Below are 15,213 nucleotides of genomic sequence, written 5' to 3'. Positions count from 1 at the left end.
TCCTACTCCATCCTTCTCCTCCATCCCCCTCCTCCCTCTCTCCTCTCCCTCCTCCTACTCCTCACCTTTTCTCTGCTCTCTCCTCTTCCCTCCCCAAGTCCTCCTCGTCTCCTCCTCATTCCCTCACTCTATCATCTCCTCTCCTCTCTCCCTCTCTCTGTTCCTCTCCATCCCTCCTTGCCCGTCCCGTCTCCTTCCTCCTCAGCTTTTTCCTCCTCCCGCCTCTTCGATCTCATTTCTCGGTAGTCTCTCTCCTCTCTCTCTCTCTCTCCTCTCTCTCTCTCTCTCTCTCTCTCTCTCTCTCTCTCTCTCTCTCTCTCTCTCTCGGCTTCGCCGCCCCCTCGTGGCCGATTTGCATCACTGCATGTGCCGTGGACCAGAGAAAGTTTCACCCTCTCAACCCCTGCCAATGCAGCGGCCTATGGATGGCAAGCTGAAGGCTGTGCACAGCAGGGAACCTCAAAAGCTGAAATGCACATGTTTTGCTCCTAGAAACGTTGCCAGGCGTGGTGGCTCACGCCTGTAATCCCAGCACTTTGGGAGGCCGAGGTGGGTTGATCACGAGCTCGGGAGTTCAAGACCAGCCTGACCAGTAAAAATACAAAAATTAGCCGGGCGTGATGGCGTGTGCCTGTACGTTTATATGAATACAAACTGAGCTTTATTTCCATCCTCAGCCCCTTCCCGCTTAATGGCATATCCATCATCTTAGTCAAACCAGGCTACTCCTGAGTCAATGGTCTTCGTCCTAGTCAATTCAGGGCGTTACTGATTAATTCTGGGCTCCTCCTTTTCCTCAGATGGTATCTCAGTTTGGACATGAAGAGAAGACCGCTGCCGTGTCCACGCATGGAGAAGAATTGCTGGCCCTCCCTGGTCGTCTGTCCACTAGGGCATCTGCCTCTGCGTTCTTGTGCCCTGGTTTCTGATTGCAGAACCACCAAAATCCTGGCTTCTTTCCTCAACATCCTGGAGAGGTATCCTCAGCCTCTGAACCCGTCAGCCACATTCACACCCAGAGGAAGCAGGAAGCATCCACAGCTTCCCCTACACCCTACAGCTCTGCCTTGGGTCCTCCCAAAGCTATATCCAAATAAGGTTGCATTCTGAGGTACTAAGATTAGGATTTCAACATATGAATTTTGGGGGACACAAAACTGAATCCATAAAAAGGTGGTTCGGATCCTTTTAGAAAACATGTTCCGAAAGTCCACGTATCTACGAATTTTTAAAAACTAGAAGATGATTTTGAATTGAGCCTGCTATTAAGAGAGACTTCATTTAAAGACTGAAAATAAACATCTTCTACAAGAATGATTTATTTTGTGCATTCCTAAACAATGATCAGCATATAGTAGTTGCTGAAGTATGCCATTGTTTCTATAGGAAATCTAGACATTTTAGTTACTTGGGGATGGAAATGGGAAAGTCATTTTCTTTGGAAGAGTAACTAGGAAGGAACCCAAAATAAGGGTATTGTCAAGGATAGTTCACCAGATGGAGAAGGTCTTGTTAGTTTCTTTCTTAAAGCATCCCCCTTTACTGTCTGAGAAACTTGTCTTCCTATCTTCACCCATGGAGAAAGAAACTCAGTCAGTCCTGTGTTTCTTGCTGAATTCACCAGATCTCAGAAATTCTGTTTCAGTTGTCTGTTAAGGAAGACCTCTATAGATTTAACTTGGTTGTGATACCCTCTTCTCTGGAAAGTCTCATCTCTGAGCTCTTTAGTTGAATATTGTGACTACTACACATGAGAGAAGGGAGGGGTATGAAAACCAAAGTTAGTGAGGAGTGGTAGGTATGGGAGAACAGGGTTGGGGCTCAGAAGGCCTAAATTCTGTCATGAACTGAATCCATACCCTGGAGTGTCAGATTGATTTATTGGCTTAAACAATAATGAAGAGTTTTCTCAATTCATAAGACGTTCTCAGGTAGGACATGGAGAGACTCTAGTGAGGTGGCATGCCACAGTCATTCTCCCTCCTCCTAGTGATCTTTTCTGTATTGTAGAGGCAGGAAAACAAAAAACTACATCTCTCAGTTTCTCAGGCAGTCGTGATTTGGAAGAAAAATGTAGCTTAAACAAACTATATCTAGCAAATCAGATGTAGTCACATGGAATTTGGAGGATAGAAATGAGGAGGGGACTGCATTTCTGCAGTTTCAACTGTTGTTTGGTTCTCCTGTGTACTGTTGTTATCAGTCTCCAGTGACCCATAATGGATTTTTAAGACTTGAGAGGCAGGCCATAAGGCATCTGTTTTACTGGTGTTGATGCAGGTGCTGCATGGTTCTGGAGCTGGCAGCAGGCGGGAGCTTTGTGACGGTGGCGGTTTTCTTGGTTGTGGCAGTGATGCTGTAGTCTGTGGTGGTGACACTGTAGTGATTTTAGAGGAGCCAGCAGCTCCCTCAGTGGTCCAGTTCTGCAGTGTGGCATTGGAAGTCAATCTGAAGGCTCAACATAGAAATGTTACAAAATTTCTTGTAAAAAATCTTTTCCTGATCTTGCAAGATGGCGGGTTAAAAAGTTGAGAAGCCAGATACTAAAGAGAAGAAACCTGAAGCCAAGAAGGCTGATGCTGGTGGCAAGGTGAAAAAGGGTAACCTCAAGGCTAAGAAGCCCAAGAAGGGGAAGCCCCATTGCAGCCGCAACCCTGTCCTTGTCAGAGGAATTTACAGGTATTCCTGATCTGCCATGTATTCCAGAAAGACCATGTACAAGAGGAAATACTCAGCCGCTAAATCCAAGGTTGAAAAGAAAAAGAAGGAGAAGGTTCTTGCAACTCTTACTAAACAGTTGGTGGTGACAAGAATGGCGGTACCTGGGTGGCTAAACTTCACAAAATGCCTAGATATTATCCTTCTGAAGATGTGCCTCGAAAGCTGTTGAGCCACGGCAAAAAACCCTTCAGTCAGCACGTGAGAAAACTGCGAGCCAGCATTACCCCCAGGACCATTCTGATCATCCTCACTGGATGCCACAGGGGCAAGAGGGTGGTTTTCTGAAGCAGCTGGCTAGTGGCTTGTTACTTGTGACTGGATCTGGTCCTCAATCAAGTTCCTCTATGAAGAACACACCAGAAATTTGTCATTCCTGCCTCAACCAAAATCGATATCAGCAATGTCAAAATCCCAAAACATCTTACTGATGCTTACTTCAAGAAGAAGCAGCTGCGGAAGCCCAGACACCAGGAAGGTGAGATCTTCGACACAGAAAAAGAGAAATACGAGATTACAGAGCAGCGCAAGATTGATCAGAAAGCTGTGGACTTACAAATTTTACCAAAAATCAAAGCTGTTCCTCAGCTCCAGGGCTACCTGCGATCTGTGTTTGCCTTGACAAATGGAATTTATCCTCACAAATTGGTGTTCTAAATGTCTTAAGAACCTCATTAAATAGCTAACTACAAAAAAAAAAGAAAAAAAAAAAGAAAAGAAAAAAAACTTTTCCTGTTTAAACAATCTGAAGTGTGTTCGATTGTTTGCATTATAACCCTGACAACACAGAGGGCAATTCCAATGTATCCTCATTAAAGACCCAGATTCTTTCCATCTTTACATTTTGCAAGGTTAATGCAATGCATCAGCTTAGCTCCCTTCATGGTCACAAGATGGCTACGATTGTCTCTAGGATCATATCCAGGCATAGTAACACCCAACAGAGGAATTTGTTTGTTTTCATTTGTTTGTTAACTGTAGTATCCCTTGGGTCTAGAAAAGTGCTTTGCACACATTAGGCCAACAATAAATATTTGTTGAATGAATAAATGAATGGATGGATGGATCACTGATCTAGAACCACAAAAGAGCCTGTTTACTTTTCTGCTGACTGGCCTACCCTCCCTGCAAAATGGAAAGAATGTTTTTTCTAAAGTAACATACATATACACATACACAAAAGTTGAGTTTTCATATCCTAATACTTTGTTTCTAACAATGCAACTCAAACTCAATTAAGGAGAAGAAAAAAGGAATGTATCATACTATTACAAGGATACAATGGGGACTGTGGAGCTCAAGCACAGAGCTCCAGCTGGGCCTCATCACAGCTGGGAAACTGAGCAGAGGGAGTGAAGATGACAAGCAGAGGAGTCAGCTGGAACTAGGGGACACCCCAAGTTCAGGTCTCCCACAGGCTGTGACTTTGGGCAACAGTATGTTTTGGAAGTTTCTGAATCTTTCTGCTTACTGATACCTGCGCTAACCCCAGAATAAGAAAGAAATTCTGGAGATGCATCTGATGCCAAGGGGAACAGCTGCCTCTGTCTGCAAGAAAACACCTTCCTCTGGTGCAGAGGCCTGAACTCTTTTTTTCTTTATATTTTCTGCTACATTTTTGGATTTGCAGGTCCTCTTATGTCTTTCATAACTGCTGTTGTAGTGCAGCCGTAGATGAATGGACATGGCTATGTCCCGGTAAAACCTTATCTATGGGCAATGAAATTGGAATTTCATATAATGTTGATGTGGCACAGATGATTATTCTGCTTTTAATTTATATTCAGCAATCTAAAAATGTAAAAACAGCTGTAGGCAGTACAAAAACAGGTAGTAGGCCACATCTGGCCTGCAGGCATGTTTCCTGACCCTTGATCTACCCTAATGACTGTTGGATATTTGAGATGTTTTCTGAGGTCTGGTTTTCAACTCTACAAAAAAAGTTTTTAAAAGTTTTTTGCTCAAAGAAAGGAAATCTAGTGAAGTAACTGACCTTTAGCTTATCATGGCCTGGCTTTATTGTTAAAGTGTTTTATATTGAATACAAACCAACAAAAATCCTATTATTAAACCATCAAACTGTCCTATTATTAAAATGCCACTCTTTCATAAGTGAATTACTACTGTTTTTATACCTGGGATATGGAATGTTTTATATACTTGATAATTATGTCTTAGAAAAGAAAACTTTTTGGCCGGGGGCTGTGGCTCATGTCTGTAATCCCAGCACTTTGGGAGGCTGAGGTGGGTGGATCACTTAGGTCAGGAGTTTAAGACCAGCCTAGCCAACATGGTGAAACCCCGTCTTTACTAAAAATACAAAAATTAGCTTGGCGAGGTGGCGTGCACCTGTAATCCCAGCTACTCAGGAGGCTGAGGCGGAAGAATTGCTTGAACCCACGAGGCGGAGGCTGCAGTGAGCCGAGATTGGGCCACTGCACTCCAGCCTGGGCAACAGAGCGAGAAAAAAAAAAAAGAAAAGAAAACTCTTTTTAATTGAATATTTGTAATTTGTTGTTCCCTGTGATTTTATGCTATAAAACTTAGGCACTTATATAAATACATATTAAATACAACCCTGTGTTATACTGGAGTTCTTATGGTTAGAATCTGCATATTAGAAGGAATTAGTTCAAAGAGCAAACTCTAATGAGAAGACTCATGTATACATTCATTAAAACATTTTTATTATTATCAATTTATTATTATTATTATTATTTTGAGATGGAGTCTCCCTCCGTTACCGAGGATGCAGAGCAATGGCACGATCTTGGCTCACTGTAGCCCCCACCTCCTGGGTTCAAGTGGTTCTCGTGCCTCAGCCTCCTGAGTAGCTGGGACTATAGGTGCATGCCACCATGTCTGGCTAATTTTTGTATTTTTAGTGGAGATGGGGTTTTACCATGTTGGCCAGGTTGGTCTTGAACTCCTGACCTCAAGTTATCCACCCGCCTTGGCCTCCTGAAGTGCAGGGATTATAGGCATGCTCCCGCCCGCATTAAAACATTTTCAGTAGATTTAATACTTTGATCATAATTGGGAGGTGTCGATCAAGTTGTCTTGTAAATCAAGTTGGCTTTTTGTTGTCAGATTCATTCCCCATCCTTCCTCTGCTCTGAGCATCCTTACCTTCTGGCTTCTGGGTAGGGTTAGCCAATGGAAGAACGACAAAAGGTTGGAATTCAAGAGGAACTCTGAGGCCAGGATATTCTTTCTTTCTGCTTCCTGTAGCATTGCCTACAATAGCTGCATCCATTTCAAGGTTTGAGATTCTCCCCTTGGAATTTTACCTCCTGATGGGTCATTTCCTGCGGACCACTGTCACCCTTCTACCTCCCACTCTGGGCTCTAACACGGCCTCTCCCCGCTGCCCCTCCATCCTTAGGGGTGATAATAGCTTCTTGTTGTGGCTATTTTAATCTCTGGATTACCCATCTGTGAATTCTTATCTTGGCAGCCAGTTCATTTTGCTCTTTGTGACGATGTCTTATAAGTTCAGCCTAGATCATCTGCTCCTTGCAGGAAGGTAAAGTGATCTCTTGTATGAAATCTTATCTCAAACAACAGGCTCCCTAACTCTTCAGTTTAAACTTTAATTTTCTCTTCTGTAAAATGAAACTACTGACACTGTTAAAGTCTGCTGACCAAAGACCTCTAGGAACACACCTGTGGTCAAACAAAGCTAGGTTTATTAAACTTGCTACAGCAAGAGAGAATGAACACTAGTGGAATAGTAAGGCATCAAGGTAAGGGGGGTTGGGAGAAGCTTACTATTCTAAGGAGAGTGTAAGGGAATCAAATATCAGCTCTGGACTGGGTGTGGTCAGGAAGTGGAGCAGTTCAGTAACTGAGTGTGAGTCACTTTTTTGAATTTTTATTTAGGAGGCAGGAGAAGAATTAAAGTGGGGCTGGAGATGTCATTAGTAAGAAATCACAGTCACTCTACTATCCTGGAAAAGGGGTATCTACTTTTTTTTATGGGTGTAGAGTGTCCTTATTTCTTTCCTGTGTCATATGTAGTTATGGATTGATCTTGTCTTCATCTTGTTCCACCTCAGGTAACACAACGGCCTTGTGTGATCATTGTTTATACTGTGCAACAACATAAACAAAAACAATTTTTTTGTGTGTCAAAATTGTGTGTGTTCAATTGCCCTACCTTTTAGTTTCTACATGTTCGGCAATTTTTTGTGTTTTCAGCACCAACCTCACAGGCTTATTGTAAAGATGGAATATATTATATGTCAGCATATAAAAATTCAGATAAATATTATTGGCACATAATAAATGCTTAATAAACATCAGTGCTATGGTTTGGATGTGGTTTGTTAGACCCCACCAAGTCTCATGCTGAAATGTGATCCTGATATTGGAGGCAGGGCCTTGGGGGAGGTGTTTGGATCATGGGGGCAGGTGCTTCATGAATGGTTTGGTGCTATTCTCACTAGAGGGTGTGAGTTCTGACTCTTCGTTCTCACAGCACTGGTTGTTAAAAAGAGCCTGGCATCTCCTTCTCTTTCGTTTTCTCTGTCTCACTATGCGATCTCCACATACTGGCTTCCCTTCACCTTCCACCATGAGTGGAAGCTTCCTGAGGCCCTCATCAGAAGCAGATGCTGGTGCCATACTTCTTGTACATTCTGCAGAACCACGAGCCAAATACACCTCTTTGCTTTAAGATTACCCAGCCTCAGTTATTCCTTTAGCAACACAAACAGACTAAGACACTTAGTTTATTCTAAGTGTCATTACTGTTGAGAAAACTATAGACTAGACATTGGTGGTACAATAGAGCCCCTTGTACTGGCTCACAGGAGCCATCTATGCACATCTCTTCCCAATTTAACATTCAGTGACTCTGCATCTGTAGTTTGAATCAGTTATGGTGAGAGAATTTGGAAGCATCACTTGCTAAGATAGCGTCTTTCCCTCAAGAGTTGATCGTTAAACATTTACCAGTACACCCATCTGGGAATGACCAAGACAGTAAGGAGTTCAACAAAAAACAAATGTGGGATTGAAATTTACTAATTTCTTAAAAAATAAATTTAAAAATATATTTACTTTGATGAGAGTGGGAAGAAATCTGAGTCAAGCTAAAATAAGATTATACCTAGAATGAAGTCCACATTAATATAACATTTTTAAGGTAGTATTGCGTTTACTCTTTTTTTTTTTTTTTTTTTTTTTTTTGAGACGGAGTCTTGCTCTGTCGCCCAGGCTGGAGTGCAGTGGCGCGATCTCAGCTCACTGCAACCTCTGCCTCCCAGATTCAAGTGATTCTCCTGCCTCAGCCTCCCGAGTAGCTGGGATTACAGGTGTGTGCCACCACACCCGGCAAATTTTTTTTTTTTTTTTGTATTTTTGGTAGAGATGGGATTTCACCGTGTTAGCCAGGGTGGTCTCGATTTCCTGACCTCATGATCTGCCCACCTCAGTCTCCCAAAGTGCTGGCATTATAGGCGTGAGCCACCGCACCCAGCTTTCTTTCTTTCTTTCTTTCTTTGAGACAGGGTCTTACTTTGTCACCCCGGTTAGAGTGTGCAGTGGCACGATTTTGGCTCACTGCAATCTCGACCTCCTGGATTCAAGCAATCCTTCTACCTCAGCCTCCTGAGTAGCTAGAACTACAGGTGTGCACCACCATGCCCTACTAATATTTGTATTTTTTGTAAAGATGGGTTTGTGCCATGTTGCCCAGGCTGTTCTCAAACTCCTGGGCTCAAGGGATCTGTGTGCCTTGGCGTCCCAAAGTGCTTGGATTACAGGTGTGAGCCACCATGCTCAGCCTTGTATTGCATTTACTAAAGAATATTATCTATTTATATATATCTGCTCAGCTTGGTTTTTTAAGGTGAGAAAGTAAAGTGCGGGAGATATCCTAATTAATTTACAAAACAATGGTGCATTATTAAATGAGATAATAATTTTTAGAATTTTGGAAAATTGTATTTTCTGCCATATGTTTATCATGTACATGTTAATGATTCTAGTTACCTTATTACATGGTGTTTTATGAGAAGACTGTAATTATGAGATTAGTTTATGCACTAAAACATGGGAGACAAATGAGCAAGGGGAAATAAAGCATTGTTATATTAGTTGTGAATAGCAGCTAGTGATACCATTAGCAATAACACTTGTGTTATTATATAATGGAGTTGCTATAACACAGCTTTAACTGTAAGTCTCAGTTTTTAAACTCGATAAATGCCTTTTTTCCCTCAGGCAACATCTAATGCAGGTTTTCTGGTTGGTCTTACCAGCAATCACCAAGAGATCATTGAGTGGCTTTGGCTCTAGGATCATGGAGTTCTCCACTGGATTTTCAGCATTTGACCAACAGAAAGAGAAAGGAACACTCATGAGAAGTTTTCCTAAGCCAAGACTCCTTCCCACATTTCATTGTCCGTGTCTCAGCCACATGGCCACATCTAAGTACAAGGGAGGCTGGGAAATGTAGATTAGCTGTGTTTCTGATGGGAAAAGAAACAGACCTTCATAATTTTTTTTTTTTTTTTTTTGACAGGATCTCGCTCTGTCACCCAGGCTGGAGTGCAGTTGCATGATCTTGGCTTACTGCAATCTCCACCTCATGGGCTCAAGTGATTCTTGTACCTCAGCCAGCCACCCAAGTAGCTGGGCTCACAGGCACACCTGGCTAATTTTTGAATTTTTTAGTAGAGGTGGGGTTTTATCATGTTGTCCTGTCTGGTCTTGAACTCCTGACATCAAGTGATCCACCTGCCTCGGCACCCCAAAGTGCTGGGATTATAGGAGTGAGCCACCATGCTGAGCCCAGATTAGCTGCTATGTTAGAAACAATTCATTATAAATAACCAGACAGAAATCTGCTGTGCTGTGAATCACCGTTAAATACCAATTAAAATGAGTGAATAAACTTCTATAAGTTAAAGTATTTCACTGAGTTTTTCATTCCAGTCGCTGATCTAAATCGGTGTTCATTTCCAGGTTTCTCCACAGCTGGGTGCTGTCAATGTCTTGTCCAATTTTAGCTGCAACCTGGGATGATGACCATTTTTACTTTTTTTTTTATCCTCGTTACAGAAAAATTCTAACATCTAAAATGATCAAATGTATTTAATTGTTTGCTAACACCAAAATGTAAATTTATGGAAGAAATCGAGAAATGATAAGTGTAAATTTTACTACACTCTCTGCTGAATGAGGCTGGTGGTGTGAGCAAATGCATTTAAGAATGTCACCAAACTTTAGCTGTGAGTGGTGGCCCTGTAGTCCCATCTACTAGGAAACCTGAGGCAGGAGAATGGCTTGAACCCTGGAGGTTGAGGCTTCAGTGAGCTGTGTTGGAGCCACTGCATGGTAACAGAGAGAGAGAGAGAGGCTCTGTCTCTGAAAACAAAACAAAACAAAACAAACAAACACAAACAAACAAAAAAAAGTAAGAATTTCACCAAACTTTATATATTTATTGAGAGCAATTGATGTGCCAAGCATTGTTCTAAGCATGTATAAACTCTTTCAGCGCATATTATGTAAATAAACTCACAACAATGCTGTGAGGTGGATATTATTGTTATTACAATTTTATAGATGAGAAAAGTATGTATTTCAACTTTCAGTCAACAGCAGATCACACTGGATTCTCTGGCAACACCAAATCTGGAATATCCTTTCATTCTGTAAGCTGCTGCAGATCCTCCTAAACCCTCGGTTATTTATATTCTGAAACGCCCGTTCATTTCGTCGCCCACTGCTTCTGATTCCCAACGCACCCCTCACCCAAGCCCCCAATCTCTTTCCACGAACCGGTAGAATGACTACCTTAGCTTGTTAACAGTCGAATAACAGCACACAACCTACCAAAGCTACTATGATATCTACAGGTCAAACACAAACTTCTTCAATTCAGTGTTTATGGTCCTTAATTGCCAGATGGAGCCCTTGGGCTTTGGACGGATTTTTCAGAATTAAGAAAGGGAAACCTTTCTTTAGTCCATAGCAAGGGGGGGGGGGGGGGGGGGGGGGGGGGGATGGGTGGGGCGGGGCGGCGGGAGGGACCTTAATTTTCAGTGAAAGATACGTGTTTTATAGCAGTGGACCACTGTTTGGAATATCTTTTCCTAAGAGTTTAAAGCGACCCCTGCATTATTTGCGGAGATCGTCTATATGTAAATTCGAGGTCCCCAGACAAACCCCGCTGACTTTAGAAAATTCCGATCTCTGGTTACCCAAGGCAGACTCTTTAACCAGCCAAACAAAACACAGTGCCAGAATAACCCACTCACTCCTGATGACAGGATTTCTTGTTCTTTTTAGGGTCAGTTTCAGATCCAGTGATCTGATTCTGAAGAATTGTCGGTGTATGAAATCAACTCTCTCATCAGCTGAGAACGGAGGCTACAGGGAGGCGCTGTTATCTTGCAGAAAAGATGCAGCACAAACAACCTGCCAGCCCTCGCGTGAATTCGTTAACGGAAACACTGGTTGTGACCTGCAGTCAACTTTGGAAACTAATTTAAAACTCACCTTGATCAGCGTTCCTTAATGAGGAGTCGGGGGAGGAAGGATCCTCATTATTCCCGCTTCACTACCTCCTCTCTACAACCCTATTCCAAAGCGACTGACCTTCAACAGAATGTATTTCTAAAAAGATAAAAACAACGAAACTCCCAAAACTTCCATATTTGGAATATACGGAGAAAACTAGGTAAGAAACGGAATGAAATATAAACAAGAAAAGGTGAAAATGAAGCAATTCGGAGGCAGAGAAAATCAGTGATTGGGTGGACAGCAATTTTACCGAGAGGGCAGCTAGTCATTATTTTGTGTCTGTTAATAGCTGCCTGGTCTTCACTAGTACCAAAATTATTTTCATGAATCAGAGTGACAGGTAAATAAAAAGTCCCTCGTAGGCCTCGTGGCGCAACGGTAGCGCGTCTGACTCCAGATCAGAAGGTTGCGTGTTCAAATCACGTCGGGGTCAATGGTTTTTAGCTCGCTGGCTCAGATAACTGTATGGCGGGGAGTACATTACATATTACAGGGGGAAAAAAGTTGCTTTTCCTGCTTCTCCTAGGCACTTGTATACTCAGTTACTTTAGCCTCCTCAAAACGCCCCCCTTCTCTTTTTTTAATAGGCAGATATACGCAGGAATATGTTACGGTATTTTGGGGCTTATTTCAGGGGTTTATAGAGACGTTTTCACTCTTTTATTGCAAATATTCTGAATTATACTCTTCAGCAACTCATCCCTATTGTTAAACCCTCCTGGACTTCTCTCCATTCTCACTCCCACGCCTGCGGCCTTATCTTTTCATCCATATCTGTCTCTCCAACTCTCGGAAGCTTAGCAGATCTTCGCAGAGACCTAGTCTGGTTTGAGTGGATGATCTAAGCTTACCTGCTTCATATTTGGATCAGCTCTTCCAGGCTAAAGCGATTCCATAGAATTTCCTTGGATCTCTACGATTTCCTCAACCCTCCCTGCAAATCACGGAAGAAGTCACTTGATTTCCAGAGGCAGAAAACCTGAATGCAGTTACTCTCCCAAATTCATACAGGGAATGAACCATTACATCAGAGAAGGCTAGATATTCCGTGAACTCCCTAATAGTAGTATCTGAAAATGTGCATGAATGTGCCGTTTTTTTTCCCCACATGTGGCTCCAGACCCCCTACAGATTATGAATTAGCAAATTACAACATGGAAAAAAGGGAAAGTACGTTTATTTCTTCAGAAGTGTTTAAATTTCTATAACTTACAATGACTTTAAAACATGACATTTGAAATGTTAGCAGATGTTCTGTTATGTATTTACTGTACATATTCACACAATACATAGTGATAGATATTACATCGGAGAAGTGTACCCAAAATAACCTTTTTCCTATTTCTTATTTACTGTTTTCTTAGTAGTAGTCTAAGCCTATAGCCATATTACGAACAGATTACTGGTCTGGAAAAAAAAAAAAAAAGAGAAAACATAATTTTGCGATTTGGAAACTTGACACACTAGAAAAAAGGTGATTATTAATTATGAAACCACCTCTCAGTGTAGCAGAGTGGCGCAGCGGAAGCGTGCTGGGCCCATAACCCAGAGGTCGATGGATCGAAACCATCCTCTGCTAGTCTGGATTTGTTTTTTCCCCCTTCCAAAATACATCTACCTCATAGGAGGAGTAAACTGATATAATTTTCATGACACCGTAAGGGAACTTATCTTGATTTGCATCTCTCTCAGAGATCTGCATTTCTGGCTGCAACATATTACTATCCTAAATAGATTAAAAATAACAACAAAAGCAGTAGTTTTAGCTTTTATTGTTTGAGCGCTTAATAGGTATCATGCACTATTCCAAGTTCTGAATCATTTATTCTTCGCAATTATACGAAGTAAATACATGCTATTACTCTTACTTTACAAATGAGACAAATTGGGGTTTGTCTGCAAGTTGGGGTTTGCAGAGGTTAACTTGCCCGAAGTCATGCAGCTAGTAAATGGTAGAGCAAAGCTAAAGCTCTAAACCGTTCTGCATAATTACAAACACTAACATTTACAGCAAACTTTAGACTTAATTTCAGCTATTCCTTCCGAGTTTTATTGGTAGGACACGAACTCACCTGTTATTAAATCCCCCGTAAAATGAGAGGTACAATATGTGACATACAGTGACATGTCCAGATTCGAGCAGGCTGTAGGAGACACTTTTCCCTTGTTCTTATGTTTTTGTTTACTCAAACTAATACAGATGCATAAGGAGACACGTTTAAAGTAGGATGAAATCTACAGACTGTGCAAAGCTTTTGAACCTTTGGAGAGATGTTTAGACAACTGACGAAATGCATGGGGTTGAATTAATGATAAATGCCTAGAAGCTTAAGCAGTAAATAACAAGAAAAGACAATTATGTTCTAACGCTAGGGAAAAATAAAAATTGCGAGGAAAGGAAAACTTAACAATGTATTTCTTTGCTCACTTGCTGAACTATTTTTATAAAGTTGTCATATTTTAAGCTACAAATATTAAAGTATCATGTATTATGCTATAACCACCATATGAGGAGACATAGAAAGGGAGCATGTGTGTGTCGGGGGTCCTAGGGTGTGAAGAAGAAAATAAACGAGTTACTCCTCTTATATAAAGTCAACAAAAGGGCCATACAAACATATTATTTAGAGATATGTAGGTAAATAATTTTAAAATAAGCGATTTAAATAAAATGTTTAAAAAGTAAGCTTAACCACTCAGCCACGACTACAGGGGCCAAAAGTTTTCTTAAACATTGTACATGTTATTATATGTCACATATTGTACCTCTCGCTTTACCAGGAATTTAATAGCTGAGCTAATGTCCTGCCAACAAAACTTGGAAGGAATCAACAAACTTCAAGTTCAGGCGCATATGTGGTAAGATGAGAATGTTCTTTGGGTGTTTTCTATAATGCAAATCAGGAATATGTTTCAATAACTTTAAAAATTGCTGGAGTACAGGGAGCAGAGACTGTTGATTTTTGTTTTAAATGATTCTTGTAATTATGTGTATATAAAAATGATAGAAAAGAACCCAAAATTGTTTGCTATCTAGAAATTTTCTGTTTGTGAATTATCAATCATAACTTTCACAGAATAACACAAGGTTTTCCCGGACGGACGTGGTGCCTCACGCCTATAATCTAGCACTTTGGGAGGGCGAGCCGGGCTGATCACTTGAGGTCAGGCGTTCCAGACCAGCCTGGCCAACATGGCGAAACCCCCTCTCTTAAAAATACAAAAATAATTAGTTGGGTGTCATGACGCACGCCTGTAATCCCAGCTACTCTGGAGGCTGAGGCTAGGAGAGTCGCTTGAACCCAGGAGGTTGCGGTGAGCTGAGATCACGCCACTGCTCTGTAACCTGGGCGATGCAGTGATACATCTCAAAAAAAAAAAAAAAAAAAAAAAAAAGAAAGAAAGAAAAAAAAATTCCTCTGTATTAAGTTGTATCAAGCAATGTGAAAATTGGTCAGTTCCGAAACTTATCAATTTAGCGATGTGATTTAAAAAAAAAACTTCTGTGTGTAAAAGAACAGTGAACTGAAGTTGGAGTCTATATTATAAAAATTTTTATCATCTTGTGTAATTATTTTAAAAATTAAAATAATAAAATACATAAGATGTACAAAATGCCCCCAGAAGGAGCATTTATGTAAATCTTGTCAAGGTTTCCACCAAAACCCAACGAGCCAGCCAGGAGTCGAACCTGGAATCTTCTGATCCGTAGTCAGACGCGTTATCCATTGCGCCACTGGCCCTCCCACGAGCGGGTACGGGCGTTACACCTATAGAAAAAAAATGTCTTGAGATTACTGCGTCGCCCTAAACATGAATATATGAAACTTTTATTTCTTTCTGATCATAAGGAGTTTGAGCCCCAAACCCTCCAATTAAAACAAAATATAGTTTTATTTGTTCCTTTGATTTGGTTTACTCATGAAGTATGATTCCTTCGTGGGTAATGAGAAATCCATC

The 15,213-nt window shown here is 41.3% G+C and overlaps 3 non-coding genes and 1 pseudogene across 3 annotated transcripts; 3 read left to right on the top strand and 1 right to left on the bottom strand.

The window, feature by feature from the left end:
- Positions 1-2,512: 2,512 nt before the first annotated feature.
- On the top strand, positions 2,513-3,375 carry LOC103221989 (large ribosomal subunit protein eL6 pseudogene; annotated as a pseudogene).
- Positions 3,376-11,614: 8,239 nt separating this feature from the next.
- Positions 11,615-11,686, top strand: TRNAW-CCA (transfer RNA tryptophan (anticodon CCA)). The gene has a single exon. It is a non-coding gene; the product is annotated as a tRNA-Trp (tRNA).
- Positions 11,687-12,760: 1,074 nt separating this feature from the next.
- TRNAM-CAU (transfer RNA methionine (anticodon CAU)) lies at positions 12,761-12,832 on the top strand. The gene has a single exon. It is a non-coding gene; the product is annotated as a tRNA-Met (tRNA).
- Positions 12,833-14,923: 2,091 nt separating this feature from the next.
- On the bottom strand, positions 14,924-14,996 carry TRNAR-ACG (transfer RNA arginine (anticodon ACG)). Its single transcript has one exon. It is a non-coding gene; the product is annotated as a tRNA-Arg (tRNA).
- Positions 14,997-15,213: the final 217 nt, after the last annotated feature.

This window comes from Chlorocebus sabaeus, chromosome 17, assembly GCF_047675955.1.
Source record: "Chlorocebus sabaeus isolate Y175 chromosome 17, mChlSab1.0.hap1, whole genome shotgun sequence".
Taxonomy (NCBI): domain Eukaryota; kingdom Metazoa; phylum Chordata; class Mammalia; order Primates; family Cercopithecidae; genus Chlorocebus; species Chlorocebus sabaeus.
The sequence above is the reverse complement of the archived record's forward strand: the minus strand, read 5'-3'. Positions and strand labels throughout refer to the sequence as shown.